This window comes from Canis aureus, chromosome 3 (genome assembly GCF_053574225.1).
Source record: "Canis aureus isolate CA01 chromosome 3, VMU_Caureus_v.1.0, whole genome shotgun sequence".
Taxonomy (NCBI): Eukaryota; Metazoa; Chordata; class Mammalia; order Carnivora; family Canidae; genus Canis; species Canis aureus.
In genome coordinates, this window is record NC_135613.1 from 41,828,376 (window position 1) to 41,851,179 (window position 22,804).

Consider the following 22,804-nt stretch of genomic DNA (forward strand, 5'->3'; position numbering starts at 1 on the left):
TTTCTCTCTGTTTTTCACCTATTAATTATATGATTACTTTTTAAGTTAATATTATAGAATATGTTTTTATTTTTAAGCTGACTACTGCCAATTAGGAATATTTGTCAAATGGGTCTTTTGTTTATGGGTCAAAGGTGTCTCTTCCTTGAACTGGTAAAAAAGGTTTAAAATGTTATTTTTGGGGAAACTGGATGTTGTCCATAAATCAAACTCACATGTTCGCTTTCTTGCATAAGCAGCATTATCCACAAAATTAGTTTCATGACTTACAAAAATACCCAGTTTCATTTTACTTGAGTCATTTCAGCATTGAGTTTATGTACTTTAAAATGTCCTTCAACATCAGACTTACATTTTACATTAGCGTTTTGTTAAGGAAACTCAAGGTAGGTAAATAGTTGGTATTTCTGGTGCGTGTGGGAGGTAAATGGCCTCCCTTTTCAGGCCTTTCCACTACCTCTCTTCCCAAAGTCTTGCAATACTTTTATCACCATGTTTGCAACAACCGGGATGGGAAACCTACTTCCTAATCTTTAGTAAGGATTTTTTTTTAAAAAGATTTTATTTATTTGAGAGAGAGAGGGAGAAAGCATGAGCCAGGGGGAGGGACAGAGAGAGAGAGAGAGAGAGAGAGAAGCAGTCTCCCTGCTGAGAAGGGAGACCGAGGTGGGGTAGATCCCAGGACCTTGAGATCATGACCTAAGCCACAGGCAGACAGACCCCTTAACCAACTGAACCACCCAGGCGCCCCTTTACTAATGATTCTTGCTACAGCATTTCTTAAAAAAAAGGGGAAAATTCTGTTTCTCTAGAATAACCCCTGGTGGAGGGCCAGTAAGAACAAAAGGAAGGGAGCACGGCAAGTGGGAAATGTAAAACACCTTATTGTCTTCTCACTTGGCACACCATTCATCTGAGATGGCGGGGGAAGAGTTTTACTTTTTTTTTTTTTTTTTAAGGTTTTATTTATTTATCCATGAGAGACACAGAGAGAGAGAGAGAGAGGCAGAGACACAGGCAGAGGGAGAAGCAGGCTCCATGCAGGGAGCCCGACGTGGGCCTCGACCCCGAGACCCCGGGGACACGACCTGAGCCAAAGGCCGACGCTCAACCACTGCGCCACCCAGGCCTCCTTGAGTTTTCCTTTTTAATTTAATTTTTATTCTGTACTCACGGATTGGAAGAATTAACACGGTGACGATGGCCTTTCGCGCCCCAAAGTGATCTACAGGTTCAAGGCGATGCTGATCCAACTCCCAACGGCATTTGCACAGAAAACACGGCGCAGAGACAACCCTAAAACCGCGTGGAGCCTCAAAGGGCCCTGAGCAGCCACCGCAGGCGGAGGAAGAACAAGGCGGGAGGCATCAGGCTTCAGGACATCAAACTTGGTCGGGAGCCCGTGGCGGCCCGAGCCGTGCGGTCCCGGCCCAAACCCCGCTCACCTGAGGAAGAGGAGCCCACAAACGAACCGGCGCCCCAACGGTGCTGCCCCAAGGGAGGCCACACGGCACCGACACTGGACTCTCCACAGGCGCCCACGCCGACCGTCCCTCACGGGCCCTCCGGAGACCGACCCCCCACACGCCCCAGCAGTCAACCGCACGCGAGCTGCTCCTTCCCTTTCCTTCCTTCTCCTCCCCGGCGGGGCCTGAGGCCTCCGAGCTCGCGCCGTTGGGGCGAGGACCCCACCTCAGCCTGAGGCCCAGCCCGCTCCTCCCGGCGCGGCCGCGGGAGACCCGGTTTCCGTCAAGCGTGCACGTGCAGACACATCAGGCCAAAACACGCATGCGCGGGCCGGGCCGGGCCGCGCCGGGAGCTCGGCTGCCCCCTGGCGGCACTCAGCGCGGTGCGGGACCCGCCAAGCTCCCCGCGCGCTCCTTCCAGGCAGTCCAGCCCAATCGCCGGAACTTTGTTTTTTGTTTGTTTTTTGTGTGTTTTTGTTTTGGCCGAAACTTTGAAATTCAAACTGCAATGGGGCCAGCCACCCGGTGTCTTACTAAAAAATAGCCGAGGAAACCATAATTTAATTGGAAACCGTATGGGGTGAAGTGAATCAGAGGCATGCTTTACAATTTACACCAAAATTTAAATGTCTGTAGACATTTAAATTGGAAACCCAGAAAAGTTCTAAAAGAGACATAGAAGAAAATCTACATGACGTTGGGTTTGGTGATGACCTTTAATACTAAACATCAAAGGGATCCCTGGGCTGCTCAGCGGTTGAGCGTTGTTGGCCTTAGGCCCGGGGCGTGATCCTGGGTCCCGCATCGGGCTCCCTGCATGGAGCCTGCTTCTCCCTCTGCCTGGGTCTCTGCCTCTCTCTCTCTCTCTCTGTCATGAATAAATAAATAAAATCTTTAAAATAAATAAATAAAATCTTTAAAAAAAAGACACTAAACATCAAAGCCCTATTCACAAAACAAAAAAACCTGAAAACGTGTATTTTATGCATTTAAAATCTCTACTTCGTGAAAGACCTTGTTCAGAGAACCAGAAGACAAGGTACAAACTGGGAGAAGATATTTGCAAAATACATTATCTGATAAAGGATTTGTATTCAAAATATAGAATATACAAAGAACTCTCAAAATTCAATCGTAAGAAAATAACCCCATTAAAAATCGGTAAAGATCTAAATGGACATCTTGCCAAAGAAGATATACAGATAGTAAATAATCCTCAACATCATATATCATTGGGGAATTATGAATTAAAACAATGAGAGAGCATTGTACATCTATTGGAACTGCCAAATACTACGCCCCCCCACCCCACCCTACACACAAAATGACAGTACCAATTGCTGGAGGGTGAGAAACATTAGGAACTCTTCTGTTAAAAAACAAAATTCAACTGAGTAAATTTGAAGATCTAAATGGCTTTATTAAACAGCTCATGAATCAGGTAGCGCCCCAACTAGACAATACTGGGATGGTCTCGAGAAGAATTTTAAAAATTTTGAACAGTTCAAGAGAAATAAGGACCCACTTTGAATGGATAAGAAAACATATCCCAGAGGAGACAGTTTAGAATTACAAGTTGCTGGGAAGTTCTCTACAACCTTCATCTTTGTCCTTTAGGTGAAACAAAATGCTATATAAAGCTGTGGAGAGATGATTTTAATGGGAGTTGAAAAACAGAGTCTCTTATCAATATTTAAATTCCTGTGTGCACCCTGTCCCTTCCATAAAGAGAGAGGCTTGGTCTTCTACATCAAAATTTCTAAAGTTGGCTCTGTGAAAAACTTTTGGAAGGCCCGAGGATTCTGATTGTTGCTCAGTGCCCTGATGAAATGTTTTTATTCATCTTGTTTGCTGCCTGGGGTTGACACTGACAATATCAATCACACCCTGCCAATGTATTAACATGGCTGCACCTGTTTAAACCATTCACATGTTGTAACTCAGAAGTTGGGAGTCAAAAGCAGTGCTATTTATGTACTTATTTAACTTGTCCCACACTACAAAAATTTCCACCCTGACAGCATCTGCTAAGGAACAGGATTTATCTATGAATGTGAGATGCCCACTGAACCAGTATAGAATCCAGCCAAGAGTTATCACCTTATGAAGCATCCAGTGAAGCCCTATGGCCTTGTTTCCAAATTATTAATTTCTCTCGGTTGCTGATTTTGGTTACAACAGACTCACTGTGAAAAGTTTTGTGGTGTCAATGTCAGAAATTTTCTGCCTAAAAAAACAAAAAGAAAGAAAGAAATTTTCTGCCTAACAAGGAAAGGACAATAAAAGGGTGCTAGAATATTCATATGGAGCCAAGTTCAAGAGCCTTAAAAGACTGAAAAATTAAGTCTATCATAAAAATACAATAAACAATGATAAAATGGGGGAAATATTTGTCTCCTATATAACAAAGGGTTAGTGGTTCAATATACAAAGAGCCTTTACAAATCAATAAGAAGGTTAATAGCTCAATAGTAAAAAGGAGAGAAATGAAAACATGAATAACATAGAACAAATATGAATGGTTGGCAAACATGGAAAAGATGCTCACCTTCACTCCTATTTTATAAAATGCAGATCAAAGCAACAATAATATACCATACTTATCAGAGAGGTACAACTTTTAAAGTTTAATGATATTGAAATTAGAATATAAGGGAAATAGACATTCCCATGCACAGCATATGTAAATCAGTATACTCTCTTTAGCTGGGAATTTAGAAATAACCATCAAGATGTAAAATGTACACTTTGACCTAGTTCAATACCAGGACAGATATATTCCCACAAGAAAGCAACCATGTATGTATAAAGGGATTTATTGCAGCCTAGTTTGTAAATACTAAAAACTGGAAATACTTTTTTTTTTAAAAAAGAGTTTATTTATTTGAGAGAGTGAAAGAGAGAGAGAAAGAGAGCAAAAGTAGGAGGAGAGGAAGAAGCAGACTCCCCACTGAGCAGGGAGCCCGACATGGGGCTTGATCCCAGGACTCCGGGATCACAACTTGAGCTGAAGGCAGATGTTTAACAAACTGAGCCACCCAGGTGCCCCCAAATTGGAAATACTTAAATGACTGGGCTGGTTAAATAATCATGGTATAGCCATGCTCTTTGAAGAATAAATAAGTTAACATATATAAAAATGTTTAGATTAGCTGGCCCATTATGGATAATAAGTGCTAATTATACATATTATTTTTGTTGTTACATATTTGTATGTGAAAAAAAAAGCAAGTTTCAAGAAGATATGTAGAATGTTAAAACGTTTGTCCAAGAAAAGAAATGCACAGACATCTCTGGAAAGATACACAAGGAACAACTGATAGGGGTTCATCCAGGGAGAGAGACTTCTTCTATTCACTTTATACCCTTCTCTATGAGCCTGTATTGGTTTTATAGTAATAAAAACATGCAAAAACAAAAAAAAAAAAGAAACAGTGTAAGTATTAAAGATTTTGTCAAGATGAAGACAAAGAAAGATGTTCTTCTGGCAGATATTATTCATCACTCACTCATTCAAAGAACATTTGTTGAATATCTACTGTATTATAGGCACTAGTTATAAAAGATGAATAAGATATGATGATATGATTCCTCACAAGTGCATTATCTAACGGGGGAGAGAGACTCATAAGAAAAATATTCAAATTGCTGAGGGAACCCAGAGACGGAAGTAATAAATTTTGGTGGTAATATCTGGCTGGATTTTAAAGGAGGAATAAGGAATTTTGCTGGTGAACCTACAAGGTTGAGAAGATAAAAGTAATAGATGCTGAGAGAAATCAGCATCATGGTTGCTTCTACAGTAGAAGGGGGATTGATTGAGACAGGGGCACAACGCAAGGAACTTTTTGAGGTGCTAGAAATGTTTTATATCTTAATAGAGGTACAAGTTCCATTAAGTATATGCAGCTGTCAAAACTGACCAAACTGTGCAATCAAGATATATGCATTTCACAGTATTTACATATAGTATGTGTAGATGTAGTACAGGTTAACTAAAAGGAAAAAAATGAGGGGGCGAAAGATGAATGCGTCAATGAATGGATAGGCAGAGAGAGGGAAAGAGAGGGTGCCAGTGTAGTTAAAGAAGTGATAGACCTAGCAAGAAAAGGAGAGGGAAGGCGGAAATCAAAGGGCAGAAGGGGGGGAATCCCTGGGTGGCTCAGCGGTTTAGCGCCTGCCTTTGGCCCAGGGCGTGATCCTGATCCTGGAGTCCCAGGATTGAGTCCAACATTGGGCTCCCCGCGTGGAGCCTGCTTATCCCTCCTCCTGTGTCTCTGCCTCTCTGTCTCTCTCTCTCTCTCTATCATAAATAAATAAATAAATAAATCTTAAAAAACAGTTGTTTTTTTTTTTTTTAAATGGGCAGAAGGGGCAGGAAGGCTCAGCTTGGCGATGTGATTATGCATGATAATCCAACCCAACTGAGAGCTTCAAACACATTGGACAGGAAGGCAGTCCACTTCCTACACTCAAGGAGCTTTCAGTCCAAAAGAGGGGAGCCTCCCAGTATGGAGAGGGCAGGCCTTGTTCTGATTCAGGGCCTTGAAGCCTTGGAACCTCTCATTCTGAAGGGTCCGTGCCTTCTCACACCTGCAGGAAAGGCTCCATCACAAGGTCTTAAAGCTTGGCTTAATGGCAGATCCAGTCTTCACACAAGGGTGGCTTGCCCTCAAATGATTTCTCCAGTAACTGGACACAGCATTCTTGGCTCTCAGATGTGTGCACACATCATTTTGGTACCTGTCTTATTTCATGAGTGAGCTTCTCCATAGACCACAGTGGGGTCCATAGACCATAGACCCTCTTCTCTCATGTCTGGGCCCATCCTGTACCTGGATTCCCTCTCTGAGCCTCAGTTAAGTCAAAGTGTTATCTTCCAGCTGGTTCTCTCCTGGTCTCTACAGGGCTTTTGTGTGTTTTGTCTCTGTTTTTTAAATATACACTGTATTTTTTAGAACAGTTTTATTTTTTTTAGTATTTTAAAAAATTTTTATTTATTGAGAGAGACGGGGGGGGGGGGGGCGGGCAGAGACACAGGCAGAGGGAGAAGCAGGCTCCATGCAGGGAGCCTGATGTGGGACTCGATCCTGGGACCCCAGGATCACACCCTGGGCCGAAGGCAGTCATTAAATCGCTGAGCCACCCAGGGATCCCCAATTTTTTAGAACAGTTTTAGGTTAGAAAATATGAAGTTCACATTTATCACTCCACCCACCAAGTTTCTGTTATTATTAACATTGCCCATTAGTGTGGCATATTTGTTATGATGGATGAACCAATATTGATACTTTATTATTATTACTATTATTATTTAGGTAGGCTCTACGCCCAGTGAGGAGCTCAACTTGGGGCTTGAACTCACTCTCCTGAAATTGAGACCAGAGCTGAGATCAAGAGTCGAACACTTAACTAACTGAGAAATCCAGGTGCCCTGATACATTATTATTAACATTATTATTAACCATAGTTTTCACTAGGATTTGTGTTGTTTATTCTATGGGTTTTGACAAGTGCATAATGTCCTGTATCTACCATTACAGCATCACATAAAAGAGTTCCATTACCCTAAAAATGCACTGTGCTCTGCCTTTTCACTCCTTCCCACTCCCACCTCTCTCCCCTGAACCCTGGACAACCACTGATCTTTTTACTGTTCCTATAGTTTTGGCATAGAAGGTTGTTAAGTTATTAGAAAAATTGACAATTTGTAAAATCTTTTTTTTAAAATATTTATTTATTTATTTATTTATTTATTTATTTATTTATTTATGATAGACAGAGAGAGAGAGAGAGAGGCAGAGACACAGGCAGAGGGAAAAGCAGGCTCCATGCTGGGAGCCTGACGTGGGACTCGATCCCGGGACTCCAGGATCAAGCCCTGGGCCAAAGCCAGGCGCTAAACCGCTGAGCCACCCAGGGATCCCCGACAATTTGTAAAATCTTTTGCAGAGATAATCACAATATATACAGTTTAAAATGCACTACTTTCTATTTTAGATTGCATTCCAAATATTACAAAGGGGAATATTTGCACTGTCCAATTAATTTAGTATATAGCAGTTATTTATTAATTCATTCACTTATTCATCCAACAAATCAACCAATCTTTATTATACTTGTTTATGTGCCAGTCATTGCAGTGCACTAAAATCAGACAAAATAATTCACTCTAGGGCAGCCCATGGGGCTCAGCAGTTTAGCATTGCCCTTGGCCTGGGGCATGATCCTGGAGACCTGGGATCAAATCCCACGTTGGGCTCCCTGCATGGAGCCTGCTTCTCCCTCTCTCTCTCTCTCTCTCTCTCACTCTCTCTCTATGTGTATGTCTCTCATGAATAAATAAATAAAATCTTTTAAAAAATTCACTCTAGGGCTGATGGAATGCAGTGCAATAAGTAAGTACCAAATATTAGTAAGAATGATTCTTGACATTTATTGAACATTTACTATATGCCACATAATGCTAATACCCTTTAGATGCTTTATTGCAGGTAATGCTCACAACAAAAACCCTAAGAGGGAGATACTATGATTATTCCCATTTCAGACCCAAGGAAACTAAATGACTTGTTAAAAGTCTTACAGGTAAAAATTATGGAGCTAAGACTTGGACCGCTCTCCCCCTTCTCTCCAGCTCCAAAGCCCATACTCCTGACCACTACTCCATACAATTTGAGAATGTGGCAGTCCTGAGTTCAAATCCCTCTACTGGCTATTTGACCTTGGACAAACAACTTACTGTCTTAGGATATCAGCCTGGTTACTCATTCAGGTGGAGTTCCCTTTCTCTCATTTCTACTTGGAAAAATTAAACTTTTCTTTCAAAACATAGCTCTTAGAGAGGCTGATCTACCAGGATCCCCCCATCTCTATGTGCTCCTCAAACAATACTGACTGCTTCTCTCCCTTCCTCAACCCTCACTGCTACTGGGCTTGTTCGCCCTGAGTATAGACCATGGCTCAGCTTATACCACTTTGGATTCTGGATATTCATGTCTCTCTTATTTACGCTATTATTTCTCAGCCTTTCTCATACAATTTCTGCCATATTCATGCACCATCTACATGTTATCTCCTTAATCTCTTTCTTTGACTCGACTCATTTTTTTGTTGTTGTTGTTGTTAGCCCTAAACTGTCATATTCCAGCAGCCATCAGTATGAAGGGCTGGTAAAGTATTTTTCCTAATATGCATTAAAATACTTAACTATTCAAATTAAAAAATTATTGCTATGCTACATAAAATTATCTGACTATCACCAGATATTCATATGCAACACATAGGGAAACCAGCTTTAGATGGACAGCTTTTTGAAGACTGGGACTTGATCTTGTTCATTCTGTATCCCCAGAACCTAACATAGCCCTTGGCACACAGTGAGTGTTCAGCAAATGTTTGTTGGGTAAGTGAAACTCTGAGTAAGTGAATGAATAGGATTTCAGAGATGGTCTCTAGACTTCCATCAATGCTTTCTTGATGTTTATGGAATTGATGGCCATGGAACTAGAGATCAATAAGAAGTTTTGAATTTTAATGACATGGGCAGCACAGGACTGCGATGTACTGGTCGTTGTGTGAGTCCTTGGGGAGGATTAGCCAATTACATAGGAGGAGTGTATAGACAGGCCAGCATCACTGTGTGGAACCCAAATACGACACTGGCAGTTGCCCACCTAGCATGAATTTGAGGGGTCTTGGAAAGGCCATCTGTCTCCACTGATAATCTATTCCTTGACGGGAAGAATCACTTTCTACCTTTAAAGTACAGATACCCTGAGTTCCTTTAAACTGATTCTTGATTGTCCTGATGTGAGGTCCCTGTGTGGATAGTTTGAATGAATCTTGCTAAACAAAAATTTGGCTCATTTCTCAAATTGGCCTAGGCCTGGCAAACAGGGAAAAAGGAAAGAAAGGAATTTATTGAGTGTCAAGAACTATGCTGGGCATTGTGATGGCATTTCTATGCCATATATAATATATATAATAGGGAGGTTAAATGGCTTATCAATGGTCATTCCAGCCCCAAGTTGGTGGACCTAAGATTTGGACATAAGGCTCATGTTGTCTTTACAATACAACCCACTTCCTTTATGCAGGTGGAAACTTACACGTGCCACACCTACTCTTTTGGCATAGTCCCAAATGCCTCCCATTTATAAAGAGATTGATGGCATAAGATAAAGAAAGTAAAATACATAACCCAATATCTGGTACTCAGAGAGTGCTCAATAAATGGTCTGATTATTAATAATTATGCTATCAATAATAATCATGCTATGCTATCAATGGCATAGGAATGGGATATTGTCAGGCTCACAACTGAGGGGATTATTAAATCTAGGGCCAAGGTACTCAACTAAGTAGTATTGTTTTCCTAGTCTTAAATAGCCCATGCTAAGGGCATGGGCTCAATGAAATGGGTGTGACTGAGGGGTGTGAACAGTAGAATAACTTGATTTATGTTTTAAAAGGATAACTCTTAGGGGCACCTGGGAGCTCAGTCAGTTAAGCGTCCAACTCCTGATTTCAGATCATGATCTCAAGGTTGTGGGATTGAGCCCCATCTCAGGCCTCCAGGGAGTCTGCTTGGCTCCCTCTCCCTCTGCCCCTCTCCTGGCTCATGCTCTCTCATTCTCTCTCTCTCATAAGTAAATAAATCTTAAAAAAAAAATAAAAGGGTTACTCTTAGCCTCTATGTTTGGGCTAGGAGGAATGGTAGGCTCAAGAAGACCTAGTAGGTGCTATTTATTACAAGACCGGCAAGACGTGGTGGCTCAAAACGTCATGGTAGCAGTGGAGATAATGAGAGGTGGTCAGGTCTGGTTTTATTCGGAAGATAAAGCCAGATGGATTTCCTAATGCACTGAATGTGGATGTGAGAAAAAAAAGAGAGAGAGAGAGAGAGAGAGAGAGAGATGTCCAGGATGGCTCAAGGTTAATGGCCTGAGAATAAACTAACTTCCTTTCATCAATACATATGTATTGAGGGAGAGATATAGGTTTTCTTTCCTGAGCACCTGGAGTCCAAGAAGGCACCTGGCAGAGTTATTGCCAAGAATGAAATGCCACTGCCGCTTCACCCAACATAGAGGAATTTGCCTGAAGAGGAGAACTCATGAAAGATGGAGAGATGGCAGGGAGGGACAAAGCAGCATTTTTTTTTTAAGGAATTTATATATTTACTCATGAGAGACACACAAACAGAGAGGCAGAGACACAGGCAGAGGGAGAAGCAGGCTCCATGCAGGAAGCCCAATGTCCGTGGGACTCGATCCCGGGACTCCAGTATCACACCCTGGGCCAAAGGCAGGCGCTAAACCACTGAGCCACCCAGGGATCCCTGACAAAGCAGCTTTAAGCTGATTTTTTTCTTGAGTTTTGGTTACTTTTTAAAAAAAGATTTTATTTATTTTATGAGAGAAAGAAAGAGAGGGAGGGAGGGAGGGAGGGAGGGAGAGAGAGAGAGAGAGAGATTGAGATCACGAGCAGAGGGGAAGGACAGAGGGAGAAGCACACTCCCCGCTCCCGATGTGATGCCATCCCAGGGACTCTGGATTATGACCTAAACTGAAGGCAGCTGCTTAACGGACTGAGCCACCCAGGTGCCCAAGTTTTGACTACTTTCTTGCCTTTTTTCCTCATATTTATCAGTCCAGCCCTGAGGCAAGCTCTCACCCTCACCCCCAGTGTGTAGGGAACACCTTTCTATGTAGGCCTGATCCTTATGAATGTATACTTGAAAATATTTTCTCTGTAACAGTCTTGCTTGGAATGTTTCAAGAGTCCAGGCACTTGGGAAGCGGTACATGTTTCCTGAGGGCTGCAGGCATTTTCTTCCCTAACTTTATTTCCAGCCTGCTTCCTTCCAGATGAATCTTCTGAACATATTCAGGCTCACACAGAGGAGGAAGCTTTCTGAGGAAAGGGCAGGCAGCCTGCAAACTCCAGCTGGCGAACTGTTTGCGGTAACTCTATTTTTAATATACATTGCTGACCCTAATGATGGTCTATTGAGATGAGGGCAAGAAATGTCTGATCAAGTGGAGATTAATTTTTGACTGTGTCGCCCAGAATGCATGAAAATGCACTCCTTTTTCTATTTAGACTCCCAGGATGCTTTGATTGATTGACTAGTTTACAAATGAAGGTGATAAAATTAGGTTGAAGACCACATACATTTCTTAAAATGAGGCTGGCTGGTCGTGGAGACAATGAGGTTTGGACAGATTGTATTGCTGGTTTAGGCAATCTTCTGAGCATGTCAAGATTTATAGACCTGTACTGTAATGTTACAATTGCAGCTCACTGATATAGGTTTCTTTTCAAATTCTTTCCCATTTTATTTGAAAAAGGCCATTAGAGAGTTATAGACTATTGAAAAAGCTTTTTCTTTGCTAACCCTTAATAAACTCTTCCAAACAAGGACTACTGCATTTTTATATTAAATTTAGACCAAAATCTATAAAACATGCTATCCCAGATTGGATAATTTGATTATTATTATCTAAATGGAGTTATGGTTCATATTGGTTTGCAGTAATATACATAGTAAATAAAATGTAAGTTGAGATTTGTATAAGATCACAGGACACTGGGTTTTCTTTCTGTTGTCTTTTTTTTTTCCTGTGAGCCCTTCTTTGAGAAATCTCAGCCAATTTTCCCTGAGATGAGAAATTAAAAAGCAAAAGAAAAAAGAGGGCCTAGTGGTGAAATTAATGCTGCGTTGTACTAAAAACAAATTGCTATTAATATTTACTTGTTCTCGTCATAATAGAGGCAAGCTACAAATGTCTTAGGAGTTACCCAACTAATAAGATTTACCAAGGGAACCAAAAAGCATGAGAAAATACTCAGCAGAATTAGAAACAATTATTCCATTGTAAGTTATGATGTGAGAAATAATAGATGAGATTCTGAAGTTATTTATGAATTAGTCAATTCTGTTTCATACATTTTTGCCATCAAAATAACTTATGAAATCATTTTCTAGTCCCATAGCATTTTATGAGAGCTCTGCACTCAGTTAAAGATTTTCTTCTAGGGCTTTCTGCAGCTACCCTGAATTGTTTGGTGATGCCCAGATTTTGACCTAGGTTTTCCACTCTGAGGGCAACCTACCAACTGTGTCAGAAACTTCCCTGAGGTCTCCACACTGGTTTTGCACACCATATGAAGAGATTCTAAGAATATTTTTCAGTTTAGCAGGAGGGACCCCAAGACATTCGAGTGTCAGATAAGATAATACGGACGAAGGGCTCCACCTGTGACCTGGCACTCAGCAAGTGCTCAGAGACCATGACAATTATCGTCATTACTAATATCACTCCTGCTATGCCTCTTGTTTCCAGGGGCAGGATGAGCATAATGCAAGTCCAAAAATCTAGTTTATATTGTTGCTAACATGCTATATGACCTTGAGCAAATCCCTTAGAATCTCTGTTCCTCTCTCCTTAGGATGCCAGCTACGTCTATGGGCTGTTTTCTCCACGGAAACATAAAGTGACAGACACGAAAGCTCTTTGAGAAGTCCAGGATGATGTAGGAACATCAGTAATTATTTTTAATCATCACAAGGGTCCTGCTCCCTGGCCTTTCTAAAAGTGGAAAGTGGACCACTGTGAACAGCCAGTTAAGTGTGGGGGACCTTCTCCAGCTGCTGAGGGCAGTTTACAAGGGAGTTGCCAGTGTGAGGGCAAGGATTTAAGGGGGCTTGGGGTCAAGTGGTTTGAAGAACCCAGCAAAGCACCAGACTGCTGCCACTGATTTAGTTTAGAAGTGGATGAACTTTGAAATGCAGAACATCATTTCTGCAGAAGGTCGTCATATTTCTTGATGATTTACACAGAGAAGTCTGAAACTGCTGGTTTCATTTTAGATCCTCCAGTGCCAAGAGAAAATATGCTGATGGAGGGAATAGTGCCTGGGTGGCTGGTGAAGACTCTGAGTGCCAGAAGAAATGGCAGAAATGGACTGAGTCGGTTTCAGTAACGATGCTGATGGAATCCACAGGCCTTCTCCATCCCTTCCTGGGAGACTTCACAATTTGGAATTTTATAGACAAGATTGCTTCAACTGACTTTTATTTTCATGCAGCCAAGCACCTCTCAGGACTGTTTGCTCAGACTGCAGATGGGAGATGGGATGTAGCTTCCTTTTGGGAAGAGATCCCGAATATCATCTCCTAGCCTGGAGGCCCCACAGGAAGCCCACCTGGCTTCAAGAAGTGGCCTAAAGTCTAATTGCAGGGAAAAAATTAAAAAATCTGACTCTAGGCTGCTACTTATTAAATATACCCATCTATTCATATTTTAAGTTTTCAAAAGTAGTGTCAATTTTCTCAGTAAATTCTGTCATTTTAATTAAGTAGGTCATTCGTGTCTAAGAATATATGTTTTTCCTTTTTCATTTTGAGTGAATAAAAGAGATGTAGGCTGTATACATTTTAATTTTTCATGGACTGACTCTTACGGAAAAAAGACTGACCATCACTGCAGTGTAGACAAAGTCGAATCTCAGCCAGTAGAGAAAATCATACTGAATGGGAGGGGACTAGGTCCAGGCATCCAGTGGCAGCAAACCTGATAGACTGAAGGCTCTGATGGTGAGTGGAAATAGAGGCAGGGGCTCACCTGCACCAAAGGGGTCCTCCTAACAATTGTCTCATGAGGCCCATTTAATGACGTGGCTGCCATGTTCCTCATGGTGGAGGAAAGTATGTGTGTCCTGCCTTCCCATCACAATGACATCAGTTGCAGCGACAAGAGACACAGTCCATTCCGCTCTGGCATCATGTCATTAGCCTATTGGTAATCTTTCTAAATGTTTGCCAGGAAGATATGAAATCTTAGCAACAGAGGTATTTAAAGGTTTGGATAAGTTTGAAACAGTGATTTTTCAATCTTATAAACCAACCAATCCAGGGACCTGTTAGTCTACAAGTGTCTGCCATCTTTCTCATGGTGTCAGAGAAAATCGAGTGACGGATCACTTTTTGGTGTCACTGCTCGAGACTGGTGACAATCAGTGAAATGATTGTGTCTGCCTCTACACATATCTGTAATTGATTGCCTAAACCCTACGACTCTCTTTCCCAGTTGATATGATGGAACATTGGAGTGAAATCACTCTCGATGAGGAGGAGCCAGGTCCATTTGTTATTTACTTCCCTGCCTGCTTCTTTCTCCCCATCCAGTGCCAATTGTCCCACAAGAGCACATTATGGTAATCAGCCGGAATGTATGTATAGGAATCAATCAAGGTGAGAGCCGTCGCAAGAGTTATGACATTACAAAGTCTGTTTGTAACTTTTGATTTATGGAAGATTTTCCATTTTATAAATTGGGAGTGAGGCATGTTGGGATGGCTTAACCCTTGAATTCCCCTACACAGAAAATCCATCAGGCATTAAAGCTAATAGACAATAAGGCATTTTAATTATTTAGTGCCTGGAGCCAATCATCATTGTTGTGTGTTTGGCTTGTGACTTTGGAAACATCCTCCCACTCTCTCAACAGATTCCTTATTCTTCTTACAAGACACACGATAAATTTCCATTAAGAACTGACACCGACACACAATGATTTCTTCCACCATGAGCCTGAGAAGGAACCATGCCATAGTAGCAATCCTGGGGAGCCTCCCTGTTCTGATCATCACTCAGAGTGGGTCACTCAGGGAAAGGACTTCCCGAACACCAACTCTGAGGCTCACAATACACACGACCTCCTAGTCTCATCTCTTCTAATTCCTTACAGAGGTGCAAAGCAAGGTTCAAGCTATTTTCCCAAAATGGACAAAGAAATACATAGTGTTTTGTTACTAATAAATATGCTTGCTGGGCACCTGGGTGGTTCGGTTGGTTAAGTGTCTGCCTTCTGCTCAGGTCATGATCCCAGGGTCCTGGGGTCGAGCCCCATTTTGGCTCCTGCTCAGCAGGGAGTCTGCTTGTCCTTCTCCCACTGCCCCTCCTTCTGCTTGCATGTGGATTCTCCCCCTCAAATAAATACAAATCTTTTAAAAAATATATGCTTGTTGAGGCTTAGCAGGTGTCACAGTCATAGCTTTAAAGGAGGCAGGAAACAAAGCACTTTTTGCCAGCTGATTAAAATTGAGACCTTCTTGTTCATCTTGTGCATCAGTCATTACCACCATGTCACAAAGTACGCTGAGCTAGTATTAATAGTCCTATTTTTCAGATGCGGTAACAGAGCCAGAAATATGAAATACATTGTCTGAGAACATACCACTGGTTAGCAATAGCTCAGGAGTGGAGGCCAGGCCTGGCTCAGTGCTTTTTCAATGAACTGAATTTAATTTGTATTTGGGACACCTACCATGTGCAGAACACAGTGCTAGATGTGCTTCCTTCTTGCCCAATTTCTGGAGGCCAACCATCCCTCAATGCATGTAGGGTCACCCAGCTGTGCATTTTAGGTTTTGTCATTCTGACCCAGTAGCTCGCTGGCCCCCTTCACAGAACCAGTCTCTGCATCGCTGTGCACTGTGATTAGTTCGCCCTGGCATGCTCATTACTGATGTGGAAGACATGGTTTCCTCTGGTGGAGAATGAGCTCAGGGAAGAAAAATATTTGTCCTGTTCCAAGGTCACTGGGAGGCCCTTCTTTCAATCTGCTTTTTGCTTGGCAATCTCACCACATTATTTTGTGTTGAACTAAAGTTCTGTTTCTTTTTTTATTAGCACGGTGGACCTATTCTGCTTAAGCTCCCTTTTTTTCTTAATGTGAATCTTAAAGCTAATAAGAATGCAGATCCCAGCAGACCCACTCTCTCTCTTATAATCCATTAGGAACGTGAGATCGCCGTCTCTGGAAAACTTAAAAAACCATTTAAAAACAAAAAGATGAATAAATGAAAATGTTATGAACCTGGAAATGTTAATTAAGCCATTCTCAAGGAACAGGCTTTCCAGCCCAGATTAAAACATCCCATCACTTTTAAGTAGTTAACATCTTTCTCCTTGAAATAAGTCCAAATTAAGGACAAAATCATTATAAAAAGAAATAGTAAAGAGACCAGAAAATGTTGTTAAGAATTTGGCTATCGACCGACATACTTGAGTTAGAAGAAACCACGAAGGCCAAAGCTGTAAAGTGAAGTCTATTTCCAGACGTGCAGTAGTTATTGCCAAGCAATCGTCTGGGTACCTTGATGTAGATTCATAGGATGTAGAAGCTCACAGATCATCCCATTGAATCTTTTCACTTTTTTTAGATTCAAGAACTGAGGCCCGGAGAGGGTAAGTCATTTTCTGGAAGTCACTTAATAGATCATAGGCTAGAACCTAAAACAGACTCACAATCTAGTGCTCTTCCCAATGCGTACAGCACTGAGCAAAATGATTTCAAGATAGTAATAATAATAGTAACCACAACAATAACATTTTTAAAGGTACTGAATCTATGCCATGTTATATAGAGTTGTGTCTCCCAGACTGCCTTCTTTTCCAGAAAAGAAAGAGAGCAGAGCCTTGTTGTCAGGATACTATTCAGTTAGCAATCTTAACCCTCAGAAATGCAGACACAATGTATAAAACAGAGGAAAGAAGACTGAGTCCCCAAAGTAGATGTAACAAAGCCCATGCCCTAAATGTCATTCACTCAACTCCATGGAAGGTGTCTTCAGTCTCTGCTCAGTGTTATTTATTCCATTTGACATAGGATTCCAAGCAGATTTGAGGATAGAAAGTTAGTTGGTAGCAGCCTGACAGCAAGAAGAGGCAGCTGTCATTTCTTACGGATGGCCATTAGAATTGACAACTGGTAGCCTAACAGTGAGGGAGCAGATAGGAAAAATATGAAACTAGAAGTAAGATTTAAAAGTACAACAATAAGGGGCCATTTCATTTAGGGGCAAAGAGCTCTACGAAAGTGTTACATTGTAAAGCACAACAATAATAGCTAACAAAAATAGCTTTGTTTTGTTGAACATCTACTGTGTGTGAAGGATGGTACTGGGTATTTTCATAGATTATTTCTAAACTTTGAAACCTAGCAAGGGAAGTAATGTCATCCTCATTTTATTGATAAGGAAACTGAAGTTAAAAAAAAAGTCAAGAATCATGCCCAGGATCAAAGATGTATAAAAGGCAGAGTGAGGATTTGAACAGGAGAGATCAGAATGCAAAACCTGTGTTCTTTCCTCTGTGCTCTGTGACTCAAATCTACCTTCAAGACCTAGAGTAGGACAGAAAATGAAACATCACATATAATTTCTTTAAAAAAGAGGAAAAGGACAATGAAATACATTTTAGAACATCCCAGCTACATATATGCTTCTTGCATAGAATATATAAAAGGCACGATAGTTTCTCAATTAATTGGCATCATTAATAAATGGGGTCATCATTGAACATACACAACTTTTGCAGAAAATTTAAGTTTTCCTTTGAGTTCTAACAAAATGCTCATTACTCTGTTAAAGTCCTTCTAAAATGTTTGATATACTTCCCTCTTTTAGCATAGCATGGAAACCTGCCCCATAGGTCTGGGCCTCAAGAGCTCACACACTGGTTTGGGACACAAACATGTAAACAGTCATTTATAAGAAGGTATAAACTAAGTTCTGAGGGAACTGAGAGGAGGAATTAGCTTTGCCTTGCAGATACAATAAGTAAAAATAAATCTCAACTTTAACATAGTCCCTGGCAATAAAACATTAAAAATATTCAGTTTTGTTTTCCAGATGAAAAACAAGCACCTGTCAAAAGTCACTGCAAACCAGCACCACTATAAGTGAGCAACTCCTACAGTGGTTCCATGTGAGCTTGTGTGGTCATTTAATGATCCAACATTTGGCTTCCTGGAGGTATATGGAATGTGAGCTATCTTCCTGTGAAAAAGACAGCAAGCTGATTTGCTAGGCTTAATATGGACCTAAGTGGAGCTTGCTATTTTTCTGTCACGTATGTACATCTTTCTGGATCTTTATGATAATGTCATAAGTAAAATTATCATTCTTTCTGTTTTGATGTGGAAAAATGAAGCACAGAGGAGTTAAGTAACCTCCCAAGGTTAACACAACTGGCCAGTTTCTAAATTACAACTAGAATTCAGGTCTCTTGACTACTGGTATGGTCTCTTTCTAGGATTAGGTGCCTCCTATACAACTTACCCCAGCTTAAATGTCTCCTATTCTTCCCTGCACGTACCCAAAGTAGGATGCTGTTTCTCTGCTTGCACTTATACACATTTCCACTTGTATGCAGGGTTAGGACAGCATACAATTGCTCAGTTCCATTCCACCAGCTCACCTAATTAGAAGACCTTCTAATTCATTCATTCAGTTAAATAAATAAACAAAATCTAAAAAAAAAAAAAACTTGACAGAGAGAGAGAGAGCATACACAACCAGGGGGAAGGGCAGAGGGAGAGGAAGAAGTGGGCTCCCCGCTGAGCAAGGAGCCCAATGCAGGGCACCATCCCAGGGCCCTGGGATCATGACCTGAGCTGAAGGCAGATGCTTAACTGACTGAGCCACCCAGATGCCCCCAGTTAGTATTTTTGATCTACTACATGCTAAGCACTGGCTAGTCTAGAGACACTGTGAAGAGTACCCTCCCCTCAACAAAACAAAACAACAACAAACACCTTATATTCCAGGAGGAATTCCAGAAACAGGTACCACCATATCTATACAAAGGCAGGCTGTGGTAAATGTCAGCTATAACAGAGGCACAAACAAAATACTAAAGAAGCACGAAGAGGATATTGATTCTGACTGGTGAGGTGAAAAAATGATGAGAGCATATCTTGGAACACTTCCTGGAGGACATGACATTTCAGATAGACATTCACAATTGAGTATTTTATTTTGTATAGTTCTGGATCAGTCTGCTATTGCTGTGATAATGTGGTATAACAAGCAACCCCAAAATATCAGTGGTTTATAAGAGCAAACATTTATCTCTTGCCTGTAAGTTGGCAGTTCTCTGGGGAGTCTCTGCTTTAGGTTCAGGTAGTTCTATGTGTCTCTCATTTTGGGACCTGGACTGAAAGAGCAACAGCTTTCTGTTGAAAGCATGCTTTTTTTTAAGTGTAGGGCAAGGGCACAAGAAAGGCTCCCATTTCTTAATGGGAGAAACACGCAATGCCTCGTTAGCCTCTACTTGGAACTGAAACAGTCACTTCTACGCACATTCCATTGTTCATAGCAAGTCACATGGCCAAAGTCAATGGATGGAGTAGGGAATATACTGAAGCCTTAGGGAAGCTGGGGGAAAGGTAGTGAGTAAAGACCAATTATTTGTTTCTCTTGACCTTCTGTCCATTCCCAGTGGAAGGGTGGCTGTATTGAAAGAGGGAGATGGGGGGATCCTTGGATGGCTCAGTGGTTTAGCACCTGCTTTCAGCCCAGGGTGTGGTCCTGGAGTCCCGGGATCAAGTCCCACATTGGGCTCCCTGCAGGTAGCCTACTTCTCTCTCTGGCTCTCTCTCTCTGTGTGTCCTCATGAATAAAATAAAATCTTAAAAAAAAAAAAAAAAGAAAAGAAAGAGGGAGAGGAAGGTAGGGTAGGGTAATAGCATTTTGTTACACCCTGGTGACTTTCACCTGGACAATGGCTAAGCCTAACAAAAAGGATCTCTGTTCCTCTTTTACTGTGGGCTCTCCAGCACCTGGCACAATGCTAGCACAGGGAGAGTACCCAGAATGTTTTTACTGAATGAATGAATCAGCAAAAGAACAAAACTGTCACGTTTACTGCTTTGACCACCCTGACCCTAGACTGTGGTTCTAGTGTATTGATAACTGATACATGAAAGACCTTGGTCAATAAAGACTAATTTATTCGTATAACGTACTATGTAGTCATTAAAAATAGTGTTGTAGAAGAATATGTAATGACATTATGTTTTGGTAAAATATACCTCATATATAAAAATTAGAGTGACTCTAATTTTCTTTTTTTTGGCTTATTTTTATTTTCTAAAATTTCTATAATAAGCACATATTTATTTTGCAGAAAATTATTTTTTAAATTATTTAAAAAATAAGGGGGTATCTGGGTAGCTCAGTTGGTTAAGTGTCTACCTTCTGCTCAGGTCATGATCCTGGAGTTCTGGGATCAAGCCCCCCATCAGGCTCCCTGCTCAAGAGGAGTCTGCTTCTCCCTCTCCCTCTGCCTGTCCCTGCTGCTCATGTTCTATCTTTGTCAAATAAATAAATAAATAAATAAATAAATAAATAAATAAATAAAATATTTAAAAATACAAATATTTAAAAATAAGATTATATTATTTTAAAAATAGTGTCCTGAATCTCATATGAACAACATATTCTAATTTCATTTTTTAAAGTTTTATTTATTTGAATAATCTCTACAGCCAGTATAAGGCTTAGAACCCATGACCCCATGGGACGCCTGGGTGGCTCAGTGATTGAATGTCTTCTGCCCAGGGTATGATCCTAGAGTCACGGGATCGAGCCCCATATTGGGCTCCCTGCAGGGAGCCTGCTTTTCTCTGCCGATGTCTCTGCCTCTCTCTCTCTCTGTGTATCTCATGAATAAATAAATAAAATCTTTAAAAGAAAAGAAAATAAAAAAAAAGAACCCATGACCCTAAGATCAAGAATCAGATGCCCTACCTACTGAGCTGGCCAGATGCCCCTAACATATTCCAATTTTAGATGCAATCTGAGAAAGCACCAGTTTTTGGTAGATAACATTTATACTTTTGCCCTTGTGCTAAGATGTTCTAAAAAGTGAGTCTAAGAATGGTGGTCAGTCAATTGAGCTTTGACCTAAGTCTGTGTTTATATAAGAGAAATGTAGAAAGTTTTAAAAAAGATTTTATTTATTCATTTGACAGAAAGAGAGAACGAGTGTATATGCACAAGCAAGGGGAAGGGCAGAGGGAAAGGGAGAAGCAGACTGTCTGCTGAGGAGGGAGCCCAACCCACGGGGCTCCATTTCAGGCCCCTGGGGTCATGACCCCAGCCAAAGGCAGAAGCTTAACAGATTGAGCCACCCAGGTGGCCCATAAAAAAAAATAATTTTTTAAAGGATTTTATTTATTTACTTGAGAGAGAGAGTGCACACAACTGGGGTAGGGAGGGGCAGAGGGAAAGAGAGAAACAGGCTCCATGCTGAGCAGGGAGCCCTATGTGGGGCTCAATCTCAGGACCTTCAAATCATGACTTGAGCTGAAGACAGATGCTTAACTGACTGAGCCACCCTGGCACCCTAAATGTAAAATTTTTTTTACAAACATTTAACAATCAGCTGTTTTTTTATCTTATTGATACAACCTGGGACTGAGGAGGCCTAGGACAGGCTCTTCCACCAATCAACTGTGGTACATTGGACAAATCACCCAACTATTTGAAATTAAATTTTCTCCAAGGGAAAGGGAAGCTGATTCCTACAGTGCATTAGTTTAGGCAGGTACCAACAGACGCTGGTTTAATAACGTTGCTCTCATGAAGTAACAGAGCAATAGATTTTAGTCTTATACAGAGAGGACTGCCTTCTCTTCCAACTAAAAACAGTATGTTATGGGACTCTTGGTCTTGGGATTGTAAGTTTGAGCCCCACATTGAGTATAGAGATTCTGTAAAAAATAAAATCTTAATAAAATAAAATCTTAAAAAATAAAGACAGTATGCTAATATTGAGGATTAGTATTATTCATTCATCACTGTATTAAATTCTGTATTAGCTGGGATAATGCTAGCTACTGTAACAAACTGTAACAAACAGACCAAAATATATGACCCAAACAGAATATAAATTGAGTTTTCATTCATACAATAGTCTGCGGTATTTCCAGCCAGCCGGCAGCTCTCTTCCATGTAGTAATTCAAGGACCCAACTCATTCCATTTTGTGGCCTTGCTCTCTGTTGTTTTCTGCACCAACTGGTAGAGGGGAGAAGAGGGGGACATAAGGAGGGGAACATAACCCATTTCTTAAAAACCTTGCCCCAGAAAGAGCATGTCACTCTGCTTGCATGCCACCAGCTCCAGCTCAGTCAGAAGGTTGTACCTAGTTGCAGTGAGGTGAGAAATGCAGAAGAGTTCTGTGTCCAAGGAGAAGAGGAAGGGGATCAGGGTAAACAACTTGCAGTCTCTCTCACACATACCTAGTTAATGCCAGGCCCTGGGCCAGTTAATGAGGATATCAAGACAAATAAGAGGGGTGCCTGGATGTCCCACTAGGCTGAGTGCTGTTAGCTAAGGTCATGAATTTGGGGTCCTGGGGTGGAGCCCCACATCTGGTTCCCTGCTGAGCAGGGAGTCTGCCTCTCCCCACACCCCCACATGGCTTGTGCTTTGTCTCTCTCTGTCTCAAATAAAGAAATAAACTGTTTAAAAAAGAAA

At 41.3% G+C, this 22,804-nt stretch overlaps 2 long non-coding RNA genes across 6 annotated transcripts in view; one reads left to right on the forward strand and one right to left on the reverse strand.

The window, feature by feature from the left end:
- Positions 1-1,742, reverse strand: part of LOC144310720 (uncharacterized) — a 62,565-nt gene extending 60,823 nt beyond the window's left edge. For 3 of the 5 annotated variants that reach the window (XR_013376390.1, XR_013376391.1, XR_013376388.1), the window contains exon 1: positions 1,175-1,742. This is a non-coding gene — a long non-coding RNA (uncharacterized LOC144310720). The remainder of the gene's footprint in view (positions 1-1,174) is intronic. The other 2 variants (XR_013376389.1, XR_013376392.1) reach the window with 2 other exon arrangements.
- Positions 1,743-10,942: 9,200 nt separating this feature from the next.
- On the forward strand, positions 10,943-13,905 carry LOC144305188 (uncharacterized). Its single transcript, XR_013372253.1, has 2 exons — positions 10,943-11,434; positions 12,924-13,905. It is a non-coding gene; the product is annotated as an uncharacterized LOC144305188 (long non-coding RNA).
- The last annotated feature ends 8,899 nt before the right edge of the window (positions 13,906-22,804 follow it).